At 43.5% G+C, this 25,264-nt stretch overlaps 1 protein-coding gene across 4 annotated transcripts in view; it reads left to right on the plus strand.

Moving 5' to 3' along the window:
* LOC101935126 (glypican-5-like) overlaps window positions 1–25,264 on the plus strand; it is a 623,976-nt gene that overhangs the window by 508,369 nt on the left and 90,343 nt on the right. The gene's annotated exons all lie outside the window — the stretch shown is intronic.

Raw genomic sequence — 25,264 nt, forward strand, 5'->3', positions numbered from 1 at the left:
TGTTCAGTCGTGATATTGGCTCTAGCATTGCACTCAGTCGGGAGGATTCTCTTTTGGCTGGGAAATGTAAAACCAAAATCTCAATCCCTCTTGCTCATTGAAGATCCCTTGGTACTTTTTTACAACAATAGATATGTTAATCTTAGTGTCCTGGCCATATGTTAGAAGCCACGAGTCTCACATGGTTTTTGATGCTGGTGCATGCAGCAGGCAGGTGCATGCAACAGGCAGGCAAACTATTGTCAATCAGGGCACAAAATGGGAAGGGGGTGGGGTAGTGGGGGAAATGACTAGCATGCTTCTGTCCATCATCACAAGTATAAAGAGATACTGTTCCCCCCACACACACACATACCCTTATCCAAGCCATCATCAGCTTGGCAATTCTGCCCTTTCCCTTCTGATTTTCCCAAAGTTCCCTTCAGCTTCCTTTTTTCTGCTCCCCTCCTGTTCAAAGTAGCTCTGCAGGTAACATGCCTTCCCCCTCCTTGCTCCGCCTGGCACATCAGCTGAATTTTCCAGTGTCCTGAGAGTCTGCCCATTCTACCTGGTAAACCTGTGGTGGGATTCTGTCCCTTGGGTTTGCTAAGAACCCTTTCATGGTTTAGACACTTTCTTGGCAATTTCTACATGATCACAAATAGGACCATTTACAACTATAGCACAATTTTATTTAATCCTACATTTCAAGTGGCTATTTATATGCTTCTAGTCCCGATCAGAACTACCTTCCAAATGTCCTCAGTTTGAGAGACGTCAGCAATTTTAAAATGCCTAACATGTCAGCAGGAAATCAAACCCTTCCATCAGCAACACTGCATTCCAACTCCACCATTTTCTACCAGGCTGGCTTGTTCTGCAGCTACTCCTGCCAAAGCCCAGTTGTAGAGAGCACTGTCAAAGGGATCTGACTAGTGTAGCAGACTTAGATTGATACAGGTTTAATCCCACTAACATAAATAGCATTGTGTCATTTTCTCATCATGATTGTAATATAAAATAAGAATAATAGCAGGAAATATGTGTGGGGAGAAGGTAAGGAGCCAGTCTTGCAATGGATGAGACGGATCAGAATAGCTCAGTGGGATGAAGTAATTCATGTGCATAAGTGTTTATAGAATCAGAGCCTACATTTGGACATAAATGGGGGAATGGCCTTCAAAGGCCGGACTCCAGGAAAACACTTAAGCATGTGCTTAATTACATTAGAGCAAATCATGTTTAAAGTTAAGCATGTGCTAAAGAGCAGGACCATCATTAGGGATTATCCTCTTCTATTCTGATCTTTCCCGGCATTCAGATTTTCAAAACATCTCTCTCTCATTAAATGAAAACAACCCAGGTTGTTTTCTCCAGCTCCCACCTCCCTACAGTCCCTGGCACTATGCCAGGTCTTCTAGAACATACTGTCCACCACAGACCTGACTCTTCTCTCACTGACACTGGTTTAAATCAGGAATAAGGACGGGGGGAGAGAGAGAGAAGTTATTTTATTCAAGATTTCGGAAGCACTCAGAAGCATACAACTATAAGTAGAGTCTCCTAGTGCCAATCTGGTGTGAATCCATTATGGTCCACGTACAAGACCAGAAATCAAATGATCCATGCAAAAACCAGTTTTTCTGACTTCTAGTGAAGCTGCTCCACTTCGATGACTTCAGCTGCAGCTACAAGCTTCTTAGGTCGCAGCCCCACAACTCTGACTCTGCTCCCCCTCTTATTCAAAAACTGCCATTCCGAAGAAAATAAAATCCACCCCCTACTTATATTCAGCTTGGTGCCCCATTTGGCCATTTCTACCGACTATTCCCAGCTGTGTCCTCCAGTTGATTCACCTCATCCTTGCTTTCCTAAACTCATGCCATGCCCTCTAACTTTAAAATAAAGTTACACTTGCTTTAGTTAAAGAACGCTTCCAAACTCTAAACTTTAAGAGCCAGAAGTTATTAAAAACTCCTTGACAACAAATCTCTATAGATATAGTAATCTATATAATAGAGTCACATCTCTTTTCTTTCCTCTTCTGTAAAAGCATCCAACAGTGACCAAGAGAAAAATTAGAAACAATAAGCCTCTGGGGAAAAAAAGTCCGAGAAAAGCAGCGTTGACAAATCTGTCAGCCTCCATAGGAGATGGCATAAAAAGTCATAAGTATCACTGTAAACCAGGTGGATATAAGTGCCAAGTGTCATATTTATTGCTCTGTCATATTTGAGACTATTATTAATATTGAGAAAGCTATCATAAAAGCCATTTCAGTATACACCAACCAAGGTAAAATACTTAAATATGGCTATGAAAGTCAAAAATTGATTTTCCATAAAAGTTGATTCTCAGAGGAATTATGGCCCTTGTGAAAATGGAATACATTTCAGCATGCTAAAAGTGTTTTACCTGGTAATGTGCTAATATCATATTTAGAATGCATTTTCTTCAAGCAGTGGACAGAAGCCTTTAGGCAAGCAGGTATCAGATTGCTATATATAAGAAATATCTCTTGTGTAGCCTTCCGTATAGTAGGATAAAATAAACTCACTTCACTAAATTCAATTTATCTACTTATCCCAACACTGAAGTAGCAGTAGGCATCCTTTGGTCTGGAGAGACCATGGCTATGTGCCCCTGAGAGGTAAAGAATTTACTCAGTTGGTATTACAGCAGCCAGAGCTGTAGCTGAAGTGACCCACTAGAGAGAGACAATCTCTGCCGCATCTGTCACATTTAAAGATGGTGTTTCGACCCTTTGGGCTCTTCCTTCTGTGAGCTCTTTTCTCCTCTGCTAAGCCGAACTGCTTCCTCTTGTAACTCCGGAGACCTTTGTTAACCTCTTGTTTCCAAAGGCTGCGGTCCTGAGTGTAATCTTCCCAGTTATCCACATCCAGGTCCATTTATTTGGGGTTGTGCTTGTATACATCCTTGAAATGCAATTTTGGGCATCCTTTGGGTCTTTTTCCAGATGCCAATTCACCATAGAGGATGTCCTTTGGGATGCACCATCATTCTTTCAGCACACATGCCCAAGCCAGCGGAGACATCTCTGTTTGAGGAGCGTTTGCATGCTGGGTATGCTGGCCCACTTGAGCACCTCAATGTTGTTGACTCTGTCCCTTCAGGAAATTCCAAAGATTTGATGAAGGCAACGCATATGAAAGCTGTTGAGCCTCTTTTCCTGATGAGAGTATAAGGTCTCACTCCCTTACAAAAGTGTGCTGATAACACATGCACAATACACAGTGATCTTTGTGTGTTCTGTTAGTTTGTTGTTTTGCCATACCCTCTTGCTCAGTCTAGACATTGTTGTGGTGGCTTTTCAGATGCGGATGTTGAGTTCCATTAAAAGTGTGAGGTTTACTGCAATAGTGAACCTCAGGTATGTGAACTTGTTCACCACTTCGAGTTCATAGTTGTTGATCTTGATGGAGGGTGCTTCCTCAACTCCTTGGCATATTGTGTTCATCTTTTTTAGGCTGATGGAAAGTCCGAAGTCTTGAGAGGGTTTGGAAAAACTGTCCATTAGACTTTGGAAACGGGTTTCTGTGTGGGTTGTCACTGCTACGTCATCAGCAAAGAGGAGGTGTTGGAAAAGGGCCTCCCAAGTCTTGGTTTTAGATCTGAGTCTTGCAACATTGAACAGTTTTCCATCCGATCTTGTGTGCAAGTAGATTCCTTCAGTTGAGGAACCAAAAGTTTGTTTCACTAGTAGGGAGAAGAAGATTCCAAACAGAGTAGGGGCAAGTACACAGGCTTGCTTAACTCCACTATGAATCTGGAAAGCGTCAGAGACTGAGCTGTTGTATTGAACTAGGTTGTATGTGTTTTCATGGAAGGATAGAATCATGCTTAAGAGCTTGGGGGGACATCCAATCTTTTCTAGAAGTGCATATAGTCCACTTCTATTGACAAGGTCAAAAGCCTTTGTGAGATCAATGAAGGCTATGTAAAGGCTATGCATTTTACCTGGACAACTAATATTTTAACTTCTTTACATAGAATTCAGCACAACAGATGTCTAGCATTGGTACAGCATGAAGCAAATTTGGGGACGATTCCAGGACCCAGCACAGAAACTCACCATGTTTTTGTTGTATGTCTCTCCTCATCTAAGTTGAGCAAGGGAAGAGATGGATGCTAAGAAAAAATAATGGTAGTATTGCTGTAGGGGAGCAGGACCCCTTGTTTTAGGTACTATATAAAAGGTACATGGTAGTTCTGGGCATTACCTCTGTCACTATCCTGTAATTCATACACACTGTTAATTGTGTCTTGAATAAGCTCTTGTTGGCCAAATATAAATTGACATTTAACCTTTTGTGTTAATTGAGCTTGGGATGCTGTAATTACAGTGAGGACCTGAAAAAAGAAATTTCTACACTGCTTAGATCAACCTGAAAAAAGCATCCCCCTGTACTGGAAATTGCCTCATCTTATCCCTCTATCAATCTCGCAGGGGATGGCCTTTGAGCTGCGCTCAGCAGCATTCCTGGCATACAAAAAGTGACTCAAACTGGAGAAATACGTAGCAATATGATCTGTCTCTAGCGACCTGACCTCTCAAGAAACCCATTTAAATAAATCCGATTCTTAGAGCTGTATACTCTCCTTGGTCTACAGCAGAAATCCCTCTGGTATCTACCAGAGTTTTGCCATTAGCTTAAATTCAAGTAGGATCAGGCCGATAGTTTGCTTCTTTTGGTTTGTCATTCAGTTAGCAAATGCATTAGTATAGATTGCCGTTGATGGGAATCACTATCTCCTAATGTTCTCAATAGACGGGGCACGTTACTTCGAGCCTTTCCATTGCATGCTGCCTACTAACACATTTCCATCCCCAGTTACTCAATCATGCATACGTACTAGAGTTACAGCAGCATAAACCTGGTGTAACAAGAGTGAAGTATCAGGCTCCATGAGTGCAAACATAGGTTAATATCCTGATTCCATTGAAGTCAATGGTAAATGCTCCCAGTGATTTCAGTAGGGCCAGGATTACATCCATGATGGTTTGAGGGTCATTGTGGGAAGGATGATTAAGGCACTGGCCTGGGACACAGGAACTCAGGAGTCAGTTGCTTACTCTGCCACAGATTTTCCTGTGTGACCTTGGGCAAGTCACTTAAACTCTGGGCCTCATTTCCCTGTTTTTAAAATGAGGATGATAAAACTTACCCACCTCACAGGAGTCTTGTGAGGATAAATCCACTAATGTTTGTGGAAGTCAGATACTACATTTATGGGTGCATATAAGTAGAGGAGTATACATTGCTTCTTTAGCCCTTCTAATACTGTGAGAATTCCAGCCCCAGCTTAAACAAAATTCACTTACAGTGCTAGATGTTGTCCTGGAACTCTGCTCCTTGCTGTCCAGAAGCCAATAAAAACAATCCTCTAGGGAGCCAGGTGCTTGAGAATTTGGGCGAAATTCCAGCATATTTCTTCTCAAGATTCTGACTCCCTTACCACACCTAGAATCATAGGACTGGAAGATTTCATTTTAATCCAGTTTAGGTCTTATATAATCCTCCTCCTCTCCCATTGGACAGAAAGGCAGATTTTTCCCCCCTGAAAAAAACTGCATTTGTTTTCATGAACATAATTTGAGTCTTATTTGAAAACACTTTGCATTTCACAAAGATGCTGGAAGAGAAGGGGGGGCAGGCGGCGGGGTGAGAGATGGGAATTTGCTAAGTTTGCCAGTGATGTGATTCCCCCCCACCACCTCCTGCTGCTGTCAATTAGATAGTTATTATTACTGAAGTATATTTATCATGCTAAAAGCATAATAGCCTTAAAAGCAAACGTTTTGGTTCTCTTAAAAAGGCTGTTTCACCATAATGATGACAGCAGTGGCGTTTTAGTGCATTTGAGAAACAAAGAAGTGCAGTACTGTATCAAAGAGAAAAAAACAAAAATCATTTTCTGATTTTGTAGACAATGGGAGATTTTTCTTTGTAAAGTCGCAGAATGTGACCTAGCCCTGAAAACCAATCCTTCATCTGATATGCACTGAATAAAACACACACACACACACACACAATTTAAATAGCTCTTTGGCAGAGGAGAACATGTTGATCTATTTAGTAGAGTAGACTGGAAGACTGTTTTCCTAACTTGTGAAACATTTTGAGATATCAAAAAAGTTTCCTGAATTGATATGGAAAGTCAAAATTTCAAAAAATTTCACCAATCAAAAATCTGAAAGTAAATTTGGTTTAGGTCAATCAAAAATATTTTGTTTTGATTTCAACCATTTTTTCCTTTTCCTTTTTGCTTTTAATATTATAAGTTTAAATTTCAAAAAGGAAAGTTATTCTGAACTGGAAAACTGGATTTTTTGTTGCGAAAATGGCAAAATGAAAGGTCAACTTAAAAGAAATCAAGTGACCCTTTCAGTTTTGACAAATCAGCTTTCTGACACAGAAATATTTTGTTCAAGACTTCCCAGCTAGCTCTAGTATTTAACCATCTTTGTTTCTTTTTTTCTTTTTTGTTGCCATTGGTGATAGAGATCTAAGAAATAGTATAGTTCACCTCAAGCTACGGTGCTTTCAGCCCTTGCAAGCAGTATCTGTCAGTGGCACATTCTTTTATAAGAATGAATTTCAGGAGAGAGATGCACCTTCATTCCTGCAGGGTGTCCCATCAATCTAATAGTTTCTCCTGTTATAAACTAAAGATGAGCGAAGTGGTGTAATGGACTGTATTTATGTAGCGTAGCTGACAGTAAACAATGACAGCCTCTTTTGTTGGCACCGAGAACCAGCAGTCACCTGCCAAGTTTTACCCCATTATATTTGAAAGAGTCTTTGATCGATATGCGTTTCAGAGTCATACTGCAGTCCTAGCCAGCTTGCTTGATAAAATGTGTACAAAATGTTTGCAAGGGTGGTCCTTCCAACAATTTGATATGCTTCAGGATCTGAACACGGATGAAAATGGCCTCTTAAATTACCTTGCAAAACAGTACGACTCAGAAATATGTCACTGCCTTGCTATTACAAATTGTTTAGCAAACACAATGCTTGCAGTTTCTAGCAAGTATGGCAATCATGAATAACCTATATTTGTTGCTATAGCTATACATTTATAGATATAAAATGCACCATGTGCTCCCATATCAGGTTTCAAACTTCACTCCCAGCCGTTTTGGCATTTCTTTTCAAACTAGAACAACATCCTGTTATCTCAACTGTCTGAGTGTCTAAGGTACTTATATAGCCCCCATTATGGGGTACCTGAGTGCCTCATAGTCTTCAATTTGTTTATCCTCACAACACCCCTATAAGGTATGGCAGAGCTGTTATCCCCATTTTACAGATGGGGAACCGGGGCAGGGAGACACTAACTGACTTGACGAAGTCATACAGAAAGTCTGTGGCAGAAAGGGGATTTGAACCCAAGTATCCAGAGTCGCACACTAACCACGGCACATACCTTAATGTCACACTGTGCTGTAAGGACACTTCTGTGCCAATTTGAGCTCACACCACAGCCCTTTTAAAGTTAACAGCACTGTTTGTATGTGTAACCAGTGTATTTTTAACCTAACTTCAGTAGCTGTACTCATTCATATAAATGTGTAATCTTTTTTAAAATTTCCTAAATTGCTTGACTCACTGAGTTCCATAGGTGAATCCTATTACATAACAGCAGGGGTCGGCAACCTTTCAGAAGTGGTGTGCCGAGTCTTCATTTATTCACTCTAATTTAAGGTTTTGCATGCCAGTAATACATTTTAACCTTTTTAGAAGGTCTCCTTCTATAAGTCTATAATATATAACTAAACTATTGTTGTATGTAAAGTAAATAAGATTTTTTAAATGTTTAAGAAACTTAATTTAAAATTAAATTAAAATGCAGAGCCCCCTGGACTAGTGGCCAGGACCCCGGCATTGTGAGTGCCACTGAAAATCAGCTTGTGTGCCGCCTTCGGCACGCGTGCCATAGGTTGCCTATCCCTGCATAACAATGTTCTTGTATCTGTTTTAAATTAATAGCTTTTTAATATAAATAGGTGCTATATTATTCCTAGATTAATTTATCCATTTAATTATATAATGGTTTTAACTTTTCTGTATTATTGCCTACACCAGTGGTTCTCAAACTTCATTGCACCACAACCCCCTTCTGACAACTAAAATGACTACACAACACTAAGGGGAGGGGGATCGAAGCCTGAGCCCACCCAAGCCCTGCCACCCCAGGCAGGGGAGGCCAAAGCCAAAACCTGAGCCCCGCCACCCAGGGCTTTAGCTTTCAGGCTTCAGCTTCAGCCCCAGCAAGTCTAGCCCAGGCGACCCCATTAAAATGGGGTCGTGACCCACTTTGGAGTCCCAACCCACAGTTTGAGAACCCCTGGTAACCCCTTTCTGACTACACCTTTCTATTATATTTATTTTGTAACTACTGCTAGACACTGAGCATGCGTCTTCATTTAGCTGTTAAGTTATTTATTATTTGTATTACAGTTGGTTCTAAAGTGCTCGAACCAAGATTGGGACCCCCAGGGCTGGCTTTAGGCCGATTCCCCCGATTCCGTTGAATCGGGCCCTGCGCCTAAGGGGGCCCCGCACCCAGTGGTGAACTGGAGCCGGTTCCCAAGCTCCGGCAGCTATCCGCCCCGCCCCCAGCCCCAGCTCACCTCACCTCCCCCTCCTCCCCTGAACACTCCGCCCCCCTTCTCCTCCCCCTCCCCTGCTTCCCGCGAATCAGATGTTCATGCGGCTCCGGCTCCTGGTGGCATGGTACGGCTCCGGCCGAGCGGCTCCCTCCAGCCCTGGCCCGGCTCCGGCCTAGCGGCTCCCTCCAGCCCCGGCCAAGCAGCTCCGGCCCTGCAGAGCGGCACCAGCCCGGCCCCGGCCCCAACTCCGGCCGGGCGGCACGGCTCCAGCTCCGGGTGGCACAGCCTCAGCCCCGGCCAGGCAGCGGCTCCGGCTTCAGCCCGGGCCCCGGTCCCAGCCCTGGCGCGGCTCTGGCGGGGTGTAAGCGGCATGGTAAGAGACCAGGGCCGGGTGGGGGTTGGATAAGGCAGGGGCAGGGAGTCCCGGGGACAGGGAGCGGGTGGGGGGGTTGGATCAGGGAATGGGGAAGGGGGGGTTGGGTAGGCGTGGGAGTTCCGGGGGTCTGTCGGGGTGGTGGTGGATGGGGTTGGGGCAGTCAGGGGACAGGGAGCAGGGTGAGTTGGGTAGGGGGTGGGGTTCTGGGGGGCAGCTAGGGTGGGGGTCTCGGGAAGGAGTGGTCAGGGGACAAGGGGGGGGTTGATGGGTTGCGGTTTCTGAGGGGGGCAGTCGGGGGCAGGACATGGGTGGGGGTCAGATGGGGGGGGTGTAGTCACCGGGCGGTTCCCTACTGGGTCTTCGGTGGCGGGTCTTTCAGTGCCGCGGAAGACCCGGAGCGAAGACCCGGAGCACTGCCGGGTGAGTCATCCCTGCCGGGGCCCCGTCGAATCAGGCCCCGCACTTTCTAAAGCTGGCCCTGGGGGCCCCTTTATCCTAGGCTTCATACAGTTGAGAGAGAATCCCTGCCCTGAAGAGCTTCCAGTCTAAACAGACAAGGGAGAAGATGGGAACCAGAGGCACAGAGAGGGGTCACCCAGCAGATCAGCAACTGAGTCAGAAATAGAACCCAGGTCACCTGATTTCCTGTACACTGTGCCCTGTCCGTTAGACCATGATGTCTCCCCTAGGTACCTAGGTTTTGGGGGGTGGGAGGGAGTGGCAGATAGGTTAAAGTTTGCAGAGGACAAGGGCATAACAGGAAGACAGAGTGTGCCAACTCCTCAAGTCTGGGTAGGCTGTTAGGATTCCATGGAAGAGGAGAAGGTGATCAGGAGGCGTGAATGTGCTAATTCAGTCTCATAGAACTCTGATTACAGGTGAGTAACCTCCATGTATGCTTGTGTAGGATACAAGTACCTAAACTACCTTGCTCTAGCCATGGTTGCCCAGTTTTAGATTTGTTAAATTCTTTGGGAGTTCCTCACACAATCCTCCCTTGTTTTAACCAAGCTAAGTAAGCAATTTTGCGCATCTTGTTATTCAACCTCCCTGATAAATTACTGATTCATGGGATTGTGTCTCAGCCAGTTGGACTGTGTTTGGTAATCTAAAGCAGCAATAGATCTATTTTAAAAGTACATTTACATTGTACTTTAAATAAATATATATATATATATATATCAGTTTGAATTAACAGAAATAAATCTGAATACTAATACACATTTCACGCTAGGATTTCAACTGATGTAAACTGGCATGGCTCCACTGGAGTCAATGACCAATTGTGAATCATGTCCATATACTGTTGCTGAAAGGTTATATTGTACAGAGTAAACATTGATTTAGGTGTATATACATACAGTAGATGTCAGGTTACATTGCACTACTGTTTCTGGAGAATAGCCAACGTATGGAGCACTCTGTGGCTTAGTGACTCTTACTTTAAACTTGGTGTACCTGTTTTTGTGTTAGGGGGCTGATTTTGGTGTACATTTGGTGAGTGAGGGTTTAACTACTAGGTAAAGATGCTGACAAACAGGTCAGTTTCTTCTATAGATTGTTTCTGTAAACCTTAGGTTCTGACCCCCAAAACAAAGAACCCTAACATAACTGCTTCATCTGTTTGGAGCAGGGGATAGGAGAGCAGTCTGAAGGATTTGAAATGTGGTTATTAAGGATCTTTTAAAGAACAGACTAAACAAATCACTCTTCCCCTAAGACACTCCATGTCCCATCATTTTTTTCCCAAACAACCACTGTTTTTTATATTTCCTCCTCTTCACACTGTTTTAATAGGCTGTGGGCTAACTTGTGGCATTAGCATGAGCCCTGTATATAGGGAACCACAAAGCTGTAAAGTCCCCGAGGTAGCTGTGAAGTCGATTATAACTGCTCCCGAGGTGAACTCTGCACCAGCCTGCCACGTGGCACTGCGTAGGTCCCCAAGCATGCAGGCACAGCTGAGCCAGCTAGTGCATTGTGGAGGCAGAGCCAACTCTGTCCATTCTCCACCCACTTTGTGATGCCCAGGCCCCACCCCCACTCCACCCCTTTCCCCAAGGCTCCCTCTTCCCACCCTGCTCTACCCCGCCCCACCTCTTCCCGTCCCGGCCCCGCCTCTTCCCTTCTTCCCTGTCCAGTTCTACCCCCTCCCCTGAGCACACTGCACCCTTGCTCCTCTCCTTTCCCCCCCCCCCCCCCAGTGCCTCCTGATGCCATGGGCAAAACATCTGATCCACGGTAGGCGCTGAGAGGAAGGGGAGGTGCTGATTGGCGGGGCCCGTCGGCAGGCAAGAGTCACTGTGGGAAGGGGGAGGTTCTGGTGGGAGGCTTCTCCTTGCACCACCTGCCCATCTGCCAGCCTGCTGCTCACCTGCTCACCTCTCTATTTGTCTCCTCACCCTGTCCATTGTTAACCAAATACTCCCAATTACTTGAATAACCCCTTCACACTATGTTGACCACATCTGCATTAGGTGCTGTCTACAGCCAATGCTCATAAATTCAGATATAAAAATGATACATGCATATGAATAAGGTGAATACATGCAGAAGATGTTATATTTACACTCACAAGCATATTTCCATAAAGCATTATGGGGTGCAATGTCGCACCCTTTTCATGGGTGTACAGGAGAGGGGGAAGGAGGCATAAATCAAAAAAGTCTTTGTTCTTTGATCTTTCACAGTGACTCATTTGGTTTCATTGGGCCTTCTTGTGTGCAAGACCAACACTTTACATTAATTAATACTTCTTTCCTGTTTGAGTTACATAGTTACAGTGGTTTACGATGCACACACTCAATATAAGTTTATACCATGGGATACAGAGATTGTAAGTGAGATCAATACATGCAGCATCCTACAAGCATTTTGTGAAGTCTAAACACATTTTTATAACTTGACATCTATTTTTACAATGATAACACACAGGTGAGCCAGACTGGTTTCCAGCTATGCATTTGTCAGTGCCCAATGAGACCTTGGGGCTTCGGCATGAGCTGGCATCTGGTCTACCAGTATCACAGGGAGTGTCAAAATAATGTTTTCAAAAATGAAAATAGGGCATCAGGTTGTGGCAATTTATCATCACAATGAATGGCAGAAGTGTGTACCTTGCCCCTTATTGCTTTATTTCTCTAGCCTGTGTCAGAGAAAGTGTGGAGAGATACTTTAGCAATGATGAGATCTGAATAGACAAGAACCACCAATGCTTTGTAGACATAAGTGGAAAATGTTGCACTAGGTTAAAAGCTTCATTCATTTGCATACCTGCAGCCCTTTGCTCACACTTGGATTGTGGAGGGTTAATGAGGGTACCATGTGAACTTTTGCTTTATTATAAATTAATAAATGGGTTGTGGAGCCCAGTGGGTATATTTTTAATGTGCTGTTTGGTCAAAACAGTTCTGTCTGGACTCAGCTACTGTGAAGTAGCAGCAGCACTAAAAGTGTTATTTGTGTAAATATTTTCCAGATATCAAATAACCCCTGATGTCTGAGAGAAGGTGTTTTTCTTTTTGAACTGATATCCCAGAGATAATGTGATAAAGTGCATATCAGAATCTTTTTTGTTGATGATGATCCACTAAAACTATCCCTTTGAAACCAGTTCCAAATTATTAACTGACCTAACCATTCAAGGTTCTTTTACTAACAACTCTTAAATAATTCCTTGTATTGGATTTGAATAAAATCTCAGCTGAACTGGACTACTGTTTAAGATTAGTGTTGTGCAAAGGATCTTGCTAAAGCAGAAGTATCAGTTAATTTTAAGCAATATAGGGGAGAAGATTCTAATTTCTGTTTTCAAAAGGCTTTTGATGCTACTTGCATTTGTTACTAATTGTTAGGCATTGAGTTATTTTTAGCAGCTCTGAATGTTATCTTTTATTTTTGTTTCTTTCTATGGTATATGCACCCACTTTCTTGGCTTGTGTTGCAGTTTTTCTGGGGATTTGTCATTACAGGAATTTAAACTACTGTGTTTCGGATGCCATAGACTAGGATTGAACATGCAACCAATCAGGACTGGAGTCCTTATCTCTGACTCAGACAATGAATGAGAGTACTTTTTCCATTCATCCACATGCTCAATTTGGCTATCAATCATTGACAACAAATGCAAAGTGCTGATGGGTTCATGCTCAGTCTTCAGTCTAAATTTCTAGTCAGAGAGACAGAACTTTACTGACTCAGGAATGAAAATACACACAGACAGCTTCAGAGAGAGCTTGGAGAAAAGAAACAACTTAGAGTAAGCTGGAGAAGTAACTCCAAGCTAAGTTACCGCAACTGCTCAGTTAATTTCTGATTAATGTATAAACCTATATATAGTTACAGAGGATGCCATTTAAAACTGGATGGTTTACCACCAAAAATAGTTTAAGTTGCTATAATATTTCCCATTCTACATATGGAGGAAATTGCAAATACCTCACTAAAGTTAAATACCACAAAGAGATAAATACGCATTTAGGCATTGAGGGCAATCTTCTCTCAGATCTCCAAAGCAGCACTCATCTTTGGTATTCTGTTCTTCCTAGATGTGCAGGTCGCCTGTTGACATCAAACAAAATCACTCACATGGAATATTCTCTTTTCCCTGTGGAGTGTATCTAATTGAGAGCTGTTGGGCAGGTCTGAGGGAAGAATCTTGCCCTATGTCATTTGAGCACTGGTAATTGAAATGTAATGAATAACTATATTCAGAAGCTAGGTATTTATTCTATATGCAGTACAGTATATTCTACCCTATTTTATTCTCCATGTCTGAGGTTTCCAAAGTGTGATCTGTGGTCCACAGAGCACTTATTAGTGGCCATGGAGAACTGGCTAGTCATGTGTGGCTCCAAGCTTCCAGCTGCTGAATTACATTTCAAGAAGCTAAAAATGCATTAGATAATTTAATATTCTTTGGCATGCTGAAGTTGCCAGAGGGATGTCATATGACTGTTAGTGGGAAAGGAAGGGATTCATGCAATTGTGAATCAGGGGTGAAGGTCTTCAAGATAACTTCTCTATTGAAGCTGTGGTCCATCTTATTATGAGAACCAATGTGTGTGTTATACTTACATTAGCAAATTATTCTTCAGCTGCAGCAGTCCAGTTTGGATTGGAGAGAGCTCTGGTGTACCTAGTGGTGCTCTAATTTAGTGCTAAGCCCATATTCAGCCCTGCCAATATATCACTGTTTAAAGAATAGGTCCTTGGTGGTTTTTAAAGTTGTAACTTTTATTGATTTCAATGGGAGGCATGATTCTGAGTACAGAATTGTGCCCTTTGAAATGAGAGTACCAGTAAAACAAGGGACTTTTAAGTGGGAGTTGAAATCAAGGTCCATGGTACCAGAAGCCACAGTCCTGAAAGCCACAGCAGTAAGACAGATGCAGCCTCAGAAACCCAGGATCCTCTTGGGATTCAGATGGGAAAGGAAGAACAATTAGGGACAGAGGGTGTGATTTTCAAAAGCACCTGAGTGAGGTAGGGGCGAATACAAGTCCCATTGCCTTGAATTGGTGACTAAAAGGAGACAGTAGAAATGCATCATGTGATGCAACCATTGGGCAGATTCCTAACCAAACAAAATTAACAAACAAACATACATAGAAATATGGTTAATTTCGCACTGCTAAGATATTTTGAACGCTGGCAAAGGTTGCTCTGGAAATGGGCTATTCTTGCATAGTCTTGAGTATGATTTTCCTTATTTAGCCCTTTGTACTGAACAAGTTTGATTATTGCCTGAGGAAACATTTGGTCTTATTAGCTTAGGTCGGTTAGTTGCAATTATATATTATGATGCAGCTCGGTCCTAGTCCTGGTCTAAGGCATTAAGTTATATCTGTCTTTTAACCCATGAAGTGCTTTTTAGATGCACAATCGACATGACTGGAAAAAGGCACTCATAACCAGGTGGGCTTAAAATATACAATGAAGGAGAGACTGCAATCTACAATAGCCACACAGATGCCTTATCATTAATCTTACATCAGTGGAGAATACTGTTGCTGTGCAGCCTTGTCAGCTTGCCAAAGGGTGGGATTTTTGTAAAGGTGTGAACAGGGCCAGATTAAGGGCATGTGCCTCGGGCCCCAGCTCCTAGGGTGACCAGACGTCTTGATATTAGGGGCTTTGTCATATATATTAAACTATATCCCCCCCTCCCCACTCCCCAAAAAAGTACTGATTTTTCACACTTGCCATCTGGTCACCTTACCAGCTCCTGGAGTGAAGTGAGGACCTCAAAATCTCAGCTTTCGTGGTTGTTCCTAGCTCTCCTGTTTGTGAAATTGACCTTGGAAACATGAATCAAATGATGCAGTCATATCCGCCTGAGTCTGCAGACAACTTGAAACAGTAACTGAGAGGTGTGAATGGTCCCCTTCATTTCAGTGAGTTGTTATCTCTGAGACCCACTATTCTGATATGGTCTACACCAAGACCACCCCAGCAGAGCACTCTGTGGGTGAATTCCTGGCACCGTTGCAGTCAATAGCAAAACTCCCCTTGACTTAAATGGGCTATGATTTCATCCTGGGTGTGGGTTTGTGCAGGGGACCTTTGCTTCCACAGCTCCATTATGGCTCTGCTGAGGTGGTGCTGTAATGCCCCCTTCCCTCCATACAGAGGCCTATGCTCGGTTGGGTGGGAGCTAAGTCTTCTCTCCTGTGGGCAGACTGCAGCTTATCTGAAAACAGTGATGGTCTAGGGAGGGGGGGTAGACCTACATGTGCCTGAAAGAGAATGGTACCGGCTCCCAGAAGCAGCTGAGCAGGCAACTCTTCTGTGGATGGCCTCTGCCACTTCCGCTTCAATGATGTGGTGTGGAGGGGGAGAGACACCTTGGGGTCCCCATGTGTAGCACTCCATACTTAAAGCAATACGATCTTCCTAGTGTGGATGCAGTTATACCAGGATAAAGGTGCTTCTGTTAGGATCACTTATTCCAGCACAAGATGGGGAATAAGATAGACCAGTCTAAGACACTTTTATACCATATACCTGCATCCACACTAGAGCTGCAAAAGTGTAGATATTTTAGTATAAACAAAATCACCCCCAACTGAAATAGTTATACCAGTACAAAAACCGTGTCGAGACCAGGCCTGAGAAACTCCCAAAGCCAATAGACAGAATCTTCCCTTCCTGATGCAATATGTGCACTGTAGGGGGAGGAAATCTCCATTCTGTCACAATTACTGCATTTTACAATAATTTAAAAGCTCAAATTACTTACATGTGGAGCTAAAATCGCTCTAAGTGCATTTTTATTGCCTGACTCTGCAGCTGCCATTTACAGGTTAACAGCCCTAATGGTTTTACATAATAAGAGAAGGAGTATATGCACCACACACTGTTAGAAAAATGATATATGCCCTGTTATTTGGACACAAATAAAGCACTAAAAGCCCTGTTCTGTTTTGTACCCGATGTTTTGTTTTGAAGTTTTGTTGTTTTTTTTAAGAAACAGCCTGTTGGACTAGTCAGCATTAAAAGGTTGTCAATGTGTAAAAAGGCTGTCACTGAAATTTTATGATGAAGAAAATCAAGCTCGTTGCAAGTGGTTATATTTACAGTGGATTGGCAGGTGGGTATGGTGGACTATAATGTCCAGTGTCACAATTTTTACACAGTATAACTCTTCTCCGTTTTCTTCCTCCCAGAAAATAACCAGCTGTTTTAGGATTTAAGGATGTATTGAAGCCCTGCAATAGAATGTACACCTGACTGAGGTGAACAGAAAGTGCTCTTTAGGAGATGTTCTAAAAGAGCATAGGTGGCAGAGTGACAGAAACAGGCTTTTCAGATCATTGAGCAAATAGAGAGCAAAGTCATACGGGTGAAATTCATCCTCATATGAAGAAACAATGTCCTCTGTGAATAAGATTTTCCACAGTCCTTTTTACTCATAGATCTCAAAGTGCTTTATAAAGAGGCTCACCCATCTTTCCTTAGAACTTTTCATCTGTATTTTTCAATTGCAAGCATCGCTTCATACCTAACGTTGATCAGAAAAATCAGTGGGGAGGAGGGGTTTCCATGGAAAGTTCTGATGAAGAATCAAAAGTTGGAATATTTCTGCCAAACCCCAAGATATTTCAGCCCAAAACTTTGTTTAAACCTGAGCATTTTGATGTGGAAGTGTTTCTGTAGTGCCTTGTGGCTGTTGTAGCTTGAGGGCCCCAGCATCCCAACATTGCCCTCCTACTGACTTGAAAGCATTAAGATGAGTTAGAGCAGGGGTCTCAAACTCAATTTACCTTAGGGCCAGTGCCAGTCCTCAAATCCTCTCAGCAGGCCAATAATGTCACTCATGCCACCCAGAACCCGGCCCCCAAAACTCTACCCGCCCCCCCCCCCGCCCCCCGCCTAAGCCTCTGGGAGGGAGTTTGGGTGAGGGAGGAGGTCTGGGATAGGGGATTGGGGTGCATGGTGCAGGCTCTGGGAAGGAGATTGGGTGCAGAAGGGGTGAGAGGTTGGGCTCTGGGAGTGGGTCTGGGGTGCAGGCTTTGGGATGGAGTTTGGGTGCTGGGTGCAGGCTCTGGGAGGTAGTTTGGGGGCGGGAGGGGGTATTTGGGGAGGGGGTGGGGTACAGGCTCGGGGAGAGGGTCAGGGGGTGCAGCACTTATCTGGGGCTCCAAGGCAGGATGAGACGGGAGGCCTCCATGCGCTGCTGCCCCCAGGCACCGCCTCTGCAGCTTCCGATTGGCCACAGAGGTGCTCGGGCCGGAGGCAGCATACGGAGGCACAGCGCCGCCCCGTTCCAGGGCGGCAGGGGGGCCCGGCAGCCACGTGTAGTAAGCACGCAGGAAGCTGCTCAGCTCTGCTGCGCTGTGGGAGGTGGGCGGGGCCCTAGGCCATTTCAAATCGCCTGGGGGATGCACAGGGGGCAGGGGGGAGTTCCCAGGGGCGGCAGGCGGAGCCAAGGGAGAGACCTGGCACCAAAATTGCTGGAGCCCCACGTGCCGCATTGGGGAGGTTCTTGGGCCACAGATGGCCCACAGGCCGGGAGTTTGAGACCCCTGATTTAGAGGGTCATGCGGCATCTCTATCCATTCAGTCCTTGCTGAGATTATCAGGTAGTGTGCCAACAGTGGTAGAGAGTGGAATCATTTCTGTCCAATAGTGACTTTTGATTTCCAAAACATTTAGGAAAATGTAGTTACATGTCGTAAGGGCACCCACAAACTCTAGCCTCCCTAGGAGATGCCGGAATCCTTGTAGTTTGATATTATATTATTGTGGCACTATGAAAGCTTCAGATTGTGCTTTGCACACACATGCACTTGAGTCCATGCTCTCCCTTTTATTATTAATTCTTTATTGGATACAGCTTTGTCAAACATTGCTGCTTAGCAAGTATGCCAAGACCAAAAAACATATTTGCTCTCAACTGTAGGTTCTTTCTCAGTTTATAATAGATCAAATTTGAGAAAATTCAGGGCCAAATATTCTACTCACTTACATCCTTTGCAACCCTAATGGAGTCAGTGAGCTTAATCTTCCTGCTGGTTTTGGTGGAGCCAATGAGATTGCATTAGGTGTAAGTCAGGAATGAGCATTTCCTAGTATACTCAGAGAGAGAGCGAGCACGCATGCGCTCAAGCTAAAACTAGCATTATGTGTGCAATCACTTTTGATCAAAGAAATGAAAAGGCTTCCAGAATCTTTGATTTTTTTCCAGACCAGCTTCATATTATTCACAACATTGAAGAACAAAAGAATAGATACATTTAGTGAAAGTCTCAGCTCCCCGAAACAAACGGTATTTTCACTTTCTGAGGGGAAGAAGCAATGGCAAATCAGGTATCAAGGTTACCTGTAAGAAACTATTTCAGTACAAACAGAAGTGGTTGGAAAGAGTCTTGTTTCATCTCTACTCTCTTCACCCTGTGATCCACCCCCAATGCACCACACACATACCCTTAGCCCTAGGAACTCTCACAAATATAATTCCCCACAACCCTATGACGCACCACCAACATACCTCCAATTTCAGTGTGGATGTCGGGCATTTATGAGCAAATTCTTTATTGTTTTCAGACAAGAAAGTGATCTGAATCCAATTGTTAATTTCTCAAACGGTAAGCCATACACATTTGCATTTTACAGACTTGTACAGAGAGGATATGTAATGGGCTAAATTAAGACGTCATATTCATGCCTTAAGTGAACACAGGTAAGAATTCACAAGGGGCAAAGCCCACACAGTGTATATTTTATTTATGCACTACTACTTATGTGCTGAGCAGAACAGATTGGAATTCTATTCTCTACCTTGTACTTTTAAATCTTATTGCAGCCATTACTGTGCAATGAGGTAGTGTAGCAATCGCAGGCTGGGCCAAAATTATGTTGAGTGTAAACAGGTGAAATTTAGTTAGCTTCAGTTAAGTTTCACCTGTTCATGCCGGGTTTGAACTTAGTTTGTTTTCCATTAGATTTCTTCATTAACCCCTGTTTTTTCTGAGACACAATTTTTCAAGCCTTGACCCTTTCCCAAAGCCTATTTTTTTTCTGGCACTCCTGCCTTCCACTCACTAGTCAGTATTTTAAAAATCCTTCCTTCCCCCTTCGGCTCTGTCTGTACTATGACAGCAATTAAGTTCAATAACCATTAAAAGCAGAGAGAGATAACTTTGGCCTGAGTAGAGTGAGCATAATGCATGGTAACATGGTTGAGCCACAATCATATTTCACAGCCATGTTAAACTCAGTTTTTATAGTGCTGATGGGACCTTCAAGAACTGATTTCCTTGGTTCCCCCTTAAGCAGCCAGTTTTTTAAGTTCTCTTCAGCATTCCTCAGTCCCACTCCTGATAGGTGATTTCTGAAGATTCCTCTGCCATGGAATGCCGATTCCACAGCATTTTATTCTCTGCTCCTCCTTGTCTCCCCTGCTACTCACATAGATAACAACTCAGGCTCTCACCCATCACCTGCAACAGTCATTTCTGAACCTCACCTTTGTCTGAATCAGGTAATTACTTCCTTTGCATGACACACTTTGCCCCAGTTTACATCTTTACAGATGATAGAAGGAAACCTCCTATAAAACAGTCCTCTTTTCATCGCTCAGGTTGTGGGCTGTTGCTTGTGTATGGCGGTCTTATTCTGGCAAAACATTGACTTCAGTAGGTAAGCTGTCTAAGTTAAAGTGAAGAACGTGCAGGAATTTAATGTTGGTTTATGAGCAGCAGCATTAAACAGCAGGAGGGGCACACACCTAGTTTATATGCATATATTAAACACAAAATGAACTCTCATTCCAGTAATCCCAAAGTTTTTGTCTATACAAATGTAAACTCTCAGGTTGTTATAACACCTTGGAAAACAGACTGTAATGTGGAAAGTGGAACAAACCTTTCTCTCTGTAGCATGGATCATATATACTGTCTTGTGATTTAAGACAGCAGGCTTTTTGTTTTCCATTCTCGGTTAAATGTTAAAAAAACAAATGCTGAATTACCTTTACCTAGGGATTACCTGCAACTTTAGTTAATTCCGTGTTCTGTTGTAATAAATGTACAGTGTAGAATACCTTAGAAAATGTGCACTAAGTTTTGCAAGGTGTTTTAAAAATTCCATAAAGAGCACAGTGATGGAGAGGCAATCCTTACAGTACCACATGCTATAAAAATGTAATCACAGGACTGATTACAAAGTAGTATTTGTAATGTACAAAGATATTCTTTTCAGTCCGCTTCTGAATGGAAAATGTTAGAATTATGTCCTGTGCTTCAGGAGAGCCGCAGACATTATGTCCTCAGCCTAAAGCACCTTCTCCCACTTCCATAGGCTCTCATTCATTCAAGACTGTTGGTTTACAGAGCAGAAGAAAAAACATTCACAAATACTCTGTGACCTCAGCACTCATTTTATTTGAGCTATTGTACAGGAAAGCAAATATTCTCACCACTTCACATCCTGTGGCCAAAACAGACGATGCAAATTGAACTGCATATTTTCTGTTCTATAACTATATGGGTTTATAATGATATAAGAGTCTGCCCAGAAAAGTTCATTCCAAGATCGAGGTCTTAATTTAGACTTCCAAGAGCTTAGCATTTGTTTCACTGTGGTCAATAGCAGTTTTAAAAGAACCCCATGGAAGAGTCAGATATTCATGTTCAGTTAAGTTTCACACTGCTTCTTTCCTTTGTAACTGTTGCCTTGAGACAGCAGGAAAGGATACTCAGGGTACTTGGCCGCAGGATTGAGCAGCGGGGTAGAAAGGCAGCAAAATGCTGCCTATGGCCTTCTGAGGCTGCAGCCCACCTGAATATTTGGTCCACAGACGCCGATTCTTCTCTTACATGCACTGTGTAAATTAGACGAACTCCATTTAAACCAATGGAATTAGGTGTAAACCACTGTTTAAAAAAACACGCACACACAGAGACCCACAGTATTTGAATGCAGCAGATTCAACAAGCAAAACAATCCATTCCTTCACAGGGTCTCATTTTTAATGTCTTCAGAATTTGTGTAAGGGAGCAATTTTTGGTGGCTGACATGAAGGCAGCGCTATGCACATCCTTGCAGCTAGTTTTTTTCTATTTTGGAAACTGGAATGTTTGCAGAACTTAAGTTATATTGCACTTGAAAACTATCTCCAAAAGCTTTTATTTCTGGAAACCTTATTTCACATGGAAAGTTCTTTGTGTATTTCAGCAACTATCACTCTCAGAAATCCTGTAGTTCTTTCATATACACATTCAACTGTGGGCTTGTGAATACTCAGAAATAAAGGGTTCTGGGTAAATTGTTTCATCTTTGAAGTAGTTCACTTACTGCTGAGCCCTCTGGGGAAAATGAACATATAATTTTCATGCTATTTTAAACCACATGAGGGCTAAGCAAGATAATGATTCATTTATTGTGCAATAAGTTGACTAACTAGCAATTAAAGTTTTATAGCATTTTCTCTTTTATGGAGTAACAAAGGCGAATTTAACCCTTTTATATTAGTTTATGCTAAGTGGGTCAAATTCGTCCTTGGCATAGGCAGGTATAATGCTGTTGAAGCATAGAGTTGTACCTGCTTATGCCAGGGCGGAGTTTAGCCCAATTAGCTCAAAAATTGGAAAGTTGGAATAATTCAAAGCAGCTGGCTCCATTACAGTCAATCCATTCAAACTAATAGGAAATTAAAAGTTGGATAAAATTAAGTGTTAATTTCAAAGTATTTTACCAATGTGTATTTAAATGATTATGATCATGATAGCTGTCTATGACTTGGAGCAGAATCTGAAGAGAAATACTACAGTAAGCATTTGTTCAGGACAGGAGGATATTAGTTGAGTATAAATCTATGCAAAATGCCCTTAAATTGTTCTATATAAAAGAGTGGATGCATTTGAAAATGAACTTGGAACCATTTCATTTATCTAAAGTGTATTTCCTTTTCAGCAGGGCCGGCTCTAACTTTTTTGCCGCCCCAAGCAAAAAAAAACCGAGCACCGCCCCACCGTAACAAACCGCCCCCCCCCGAGCACCGCCCCGCCGTAACAAACCGCCCTCCCCCCGAGCACCGCCCCACTGAACCAAAAAAAAAACAACCCTAAGCGTCGCCCCGCCAAAACAAAACAATATAACTGGAGCGCTGCCCCACCACCCCAAGACTGGCTGCCCCTTAGAAGGTGCCGCCCCAAGCACATGCTTGATCGGCTGGTGCCTGGAGCCAGCCCTGCTTTTCAGTTTAAAAACTACCATAGCTCTATAAAATTGTATTTGCTGAACTGCAAAATATCCTGAAGAAAAAAAGCCCATCATACCAGTTAAGATCATGAAGGAAACAATACTGAAGGAACTTGAAAAGCACTATGATATAGGTCACAAATGGGAGGTGCCTTATTTTCTTTTCCAGCATTTTACATTTTGGGCCTGGACCGAGCTGCCATTCCACAAGATACACGTCGGCTTATTTATAACAGAATGTGGGGGTATTTGAACCAGTACAGGAACTTCCCCTGCAATGCGAAGCTGAACACCATGTTTTCTACATTGCACATTTGATTTAACATCCCTAGGATAGAATTGAGACTGCCCTGTGTTTGTATCTCCTTTTAGTTTACTAAACACATCTGCACACATGTATTTATTGTGACTAACCTTGCTTAAGTGCACAAAGCGGAGGAGACTGAGCAAGATGTCTTTCCTCTCCCTTTCTGCAGCAGTTAGTTACAACATATTGCAGTTGGATCTGATTGGATCTTCTGCATGAGGGCACGTCTCCACAGCAGCTCGGAGGTGTATTTCTCAGCTCGGGTAGACATCATGAGCTAGTTCTGCTCAAGCTAGTGGCTAACTATAGCAGAGTGGCCATGGCAGCATGGGCAGTGGCTCAGGCTAGCTGCCAGAGAGGCTACGCAGTGGGTTGGCTGGGACTGTCCTCAGCTAACCCAAGCCACCACCTGTGCTGCTGTGGGCACCCTGCTATTTTTAGGCACTAGCTTGGTCAGAGCCTGCCAGGTGTATGTCTACCAGAGCTGAGAATTGCACCCCCAGCTCCTGCATAGATATCCCCTATCAGGAAGTCCATTTACAATGTTTTTCCCATGAGTGTGTGCCTGCCCGTGTATGAGCTCATCACCATGATCAGTCCAACGACCATGGCCATATCTAGCCTCCTCCATAGGAGAGGAGCAAAGGCCGGGCCATGGATAGGCCAGTATGATGAAAAAAGGGCAGGCACAGAGCCCTGGAGCACTCCATGGTTATATCTCTGCTCCAGTTTCCCTTAGTGTGCTTTCAATAAGTTCAGTGAGACAGAGAAAGAGAACTGTACCACTTCAGGCTTCCTTCACACAAATAAGCCTTCACCCCTGAATCCTAGCTGGAGTGGAGTCGAAGTGGAGATGAGGGCCAAGTTCACCTTAGTCCATCAACCGCACTGAAGTCCATCTACCTCCTCCATCCAGGTGCCTTACCAAGACCAGAGGAGACAGGTCCTCTTGTCATTAGGTGAGGAAGGATTCCTCATCTGGGTTCAAGTTGCCTGCAGAGTTTCACTAGAGCTTGGCATTCACAGCTCTTCCTCAGTTTCCTTTCCTGGTGAGCTCCCCTGAGAAGCCCTCACCTTTAGGAGCTCTCTCCGTGCTGTGCTCCCTGTCTGAGCCCTCATAACCCTTTCTAACACCCAGGTGTTCCTTTACTTGTTCACTGACAGACAATTAATCATCCACAGTTGGCTCTGAGTTGGCTCATTCTCCTTAGTGGAGTATGTCAGACGTAGGCTGGATGCCTGACCTCCCCCACAGGGCCAGCTACCCTGTGGCAAACTATCTTGGTTAGTGCCCCTGGCAGCATTACTGGTATAGGATGGCTCTTTGCATCTCTGCACCTTCTTTCTCATGTGCCTGCAGCCAATAACAGCTCAGACATTTTCCAGTGAAACATGTCAGAATTTTTTTGTTGGAAAATGCGGATTCATCAAGCCCAAAATGTGTCACCTGAAACATCAGGGTTTAATGAACTTTGGTTGAATCCAAAGCAGGGTTCCTGGTGGGCTTCTGTGGATATTGGTACTTTCAGGGTCTGCAGCTCGGTGCAGAAAACCTGCCAGGGTTTCCAGGCTCCCTGCTGTGGAGCTGGGAGCCTGGAAAAGCTGGGAGCCCTAACACTACCTGAGACTCAGCTCCTGACTCTGCAACAGGGAGTCTGAAAACCTTGAGAACCCTGACAGGAGGGCTCAGGCACCCAGAGTCTGCACCTCTGAGGCAGCCATGCCATGCAGACTGCCCCAGGGCTGCTGCTGGGTAAAACTGGCTTTCTTCTGGACTTCACCCGGCAGCTGCTTGTCTCCAAGCATCAAGTTTCATTTTGGAAACATCATGCCAAAACAAAGTTTGTGTTTTCAGATTTCTCATTTCAGCAAGAAAACCTGAAACATTTTAATTTTGGTTTGATCCTAAATTGATCCTAAGTACATTTCTGTTGTTGTTCACCCAGCTCCTGAATAAAACTCACCAACTATTCACTCATTCTGGCCCTATTCTGCATGTGCATAATTTACAGAATTTGCACAGAAAAGGGTAGATTCTAACTCCTGTTGAGTTCATGCCAACATATAGCTCAAGGTGCAAGTAGGCTAGCAGATATATTTAAACCTACTTGTTTATCTATACCAAACATTGGAGCATAGAATCTGGCCAGAAATATTACACATCAGTACCAGATGCATGATGTGCTTTATACTAAGCAATGGGTTGACTATAGGTCTTTAATAAATGAATTTCTTTTGTGCCATCATTATTTTCATCTTT

This window comes from Chrysemys picta, chromosome 9 (genome assembly GCF_011386835.1).
Source record: "Chrysemys picta bellii isolate R12L10 chromosome 9, ASM1138683v2, whole genome shotgun sequence".
Lineage (NCBI taxonomy): Eukaryota > Metazoa > Chordata > Testudines > Emydidae > Chrysemys > Chrysemys picta.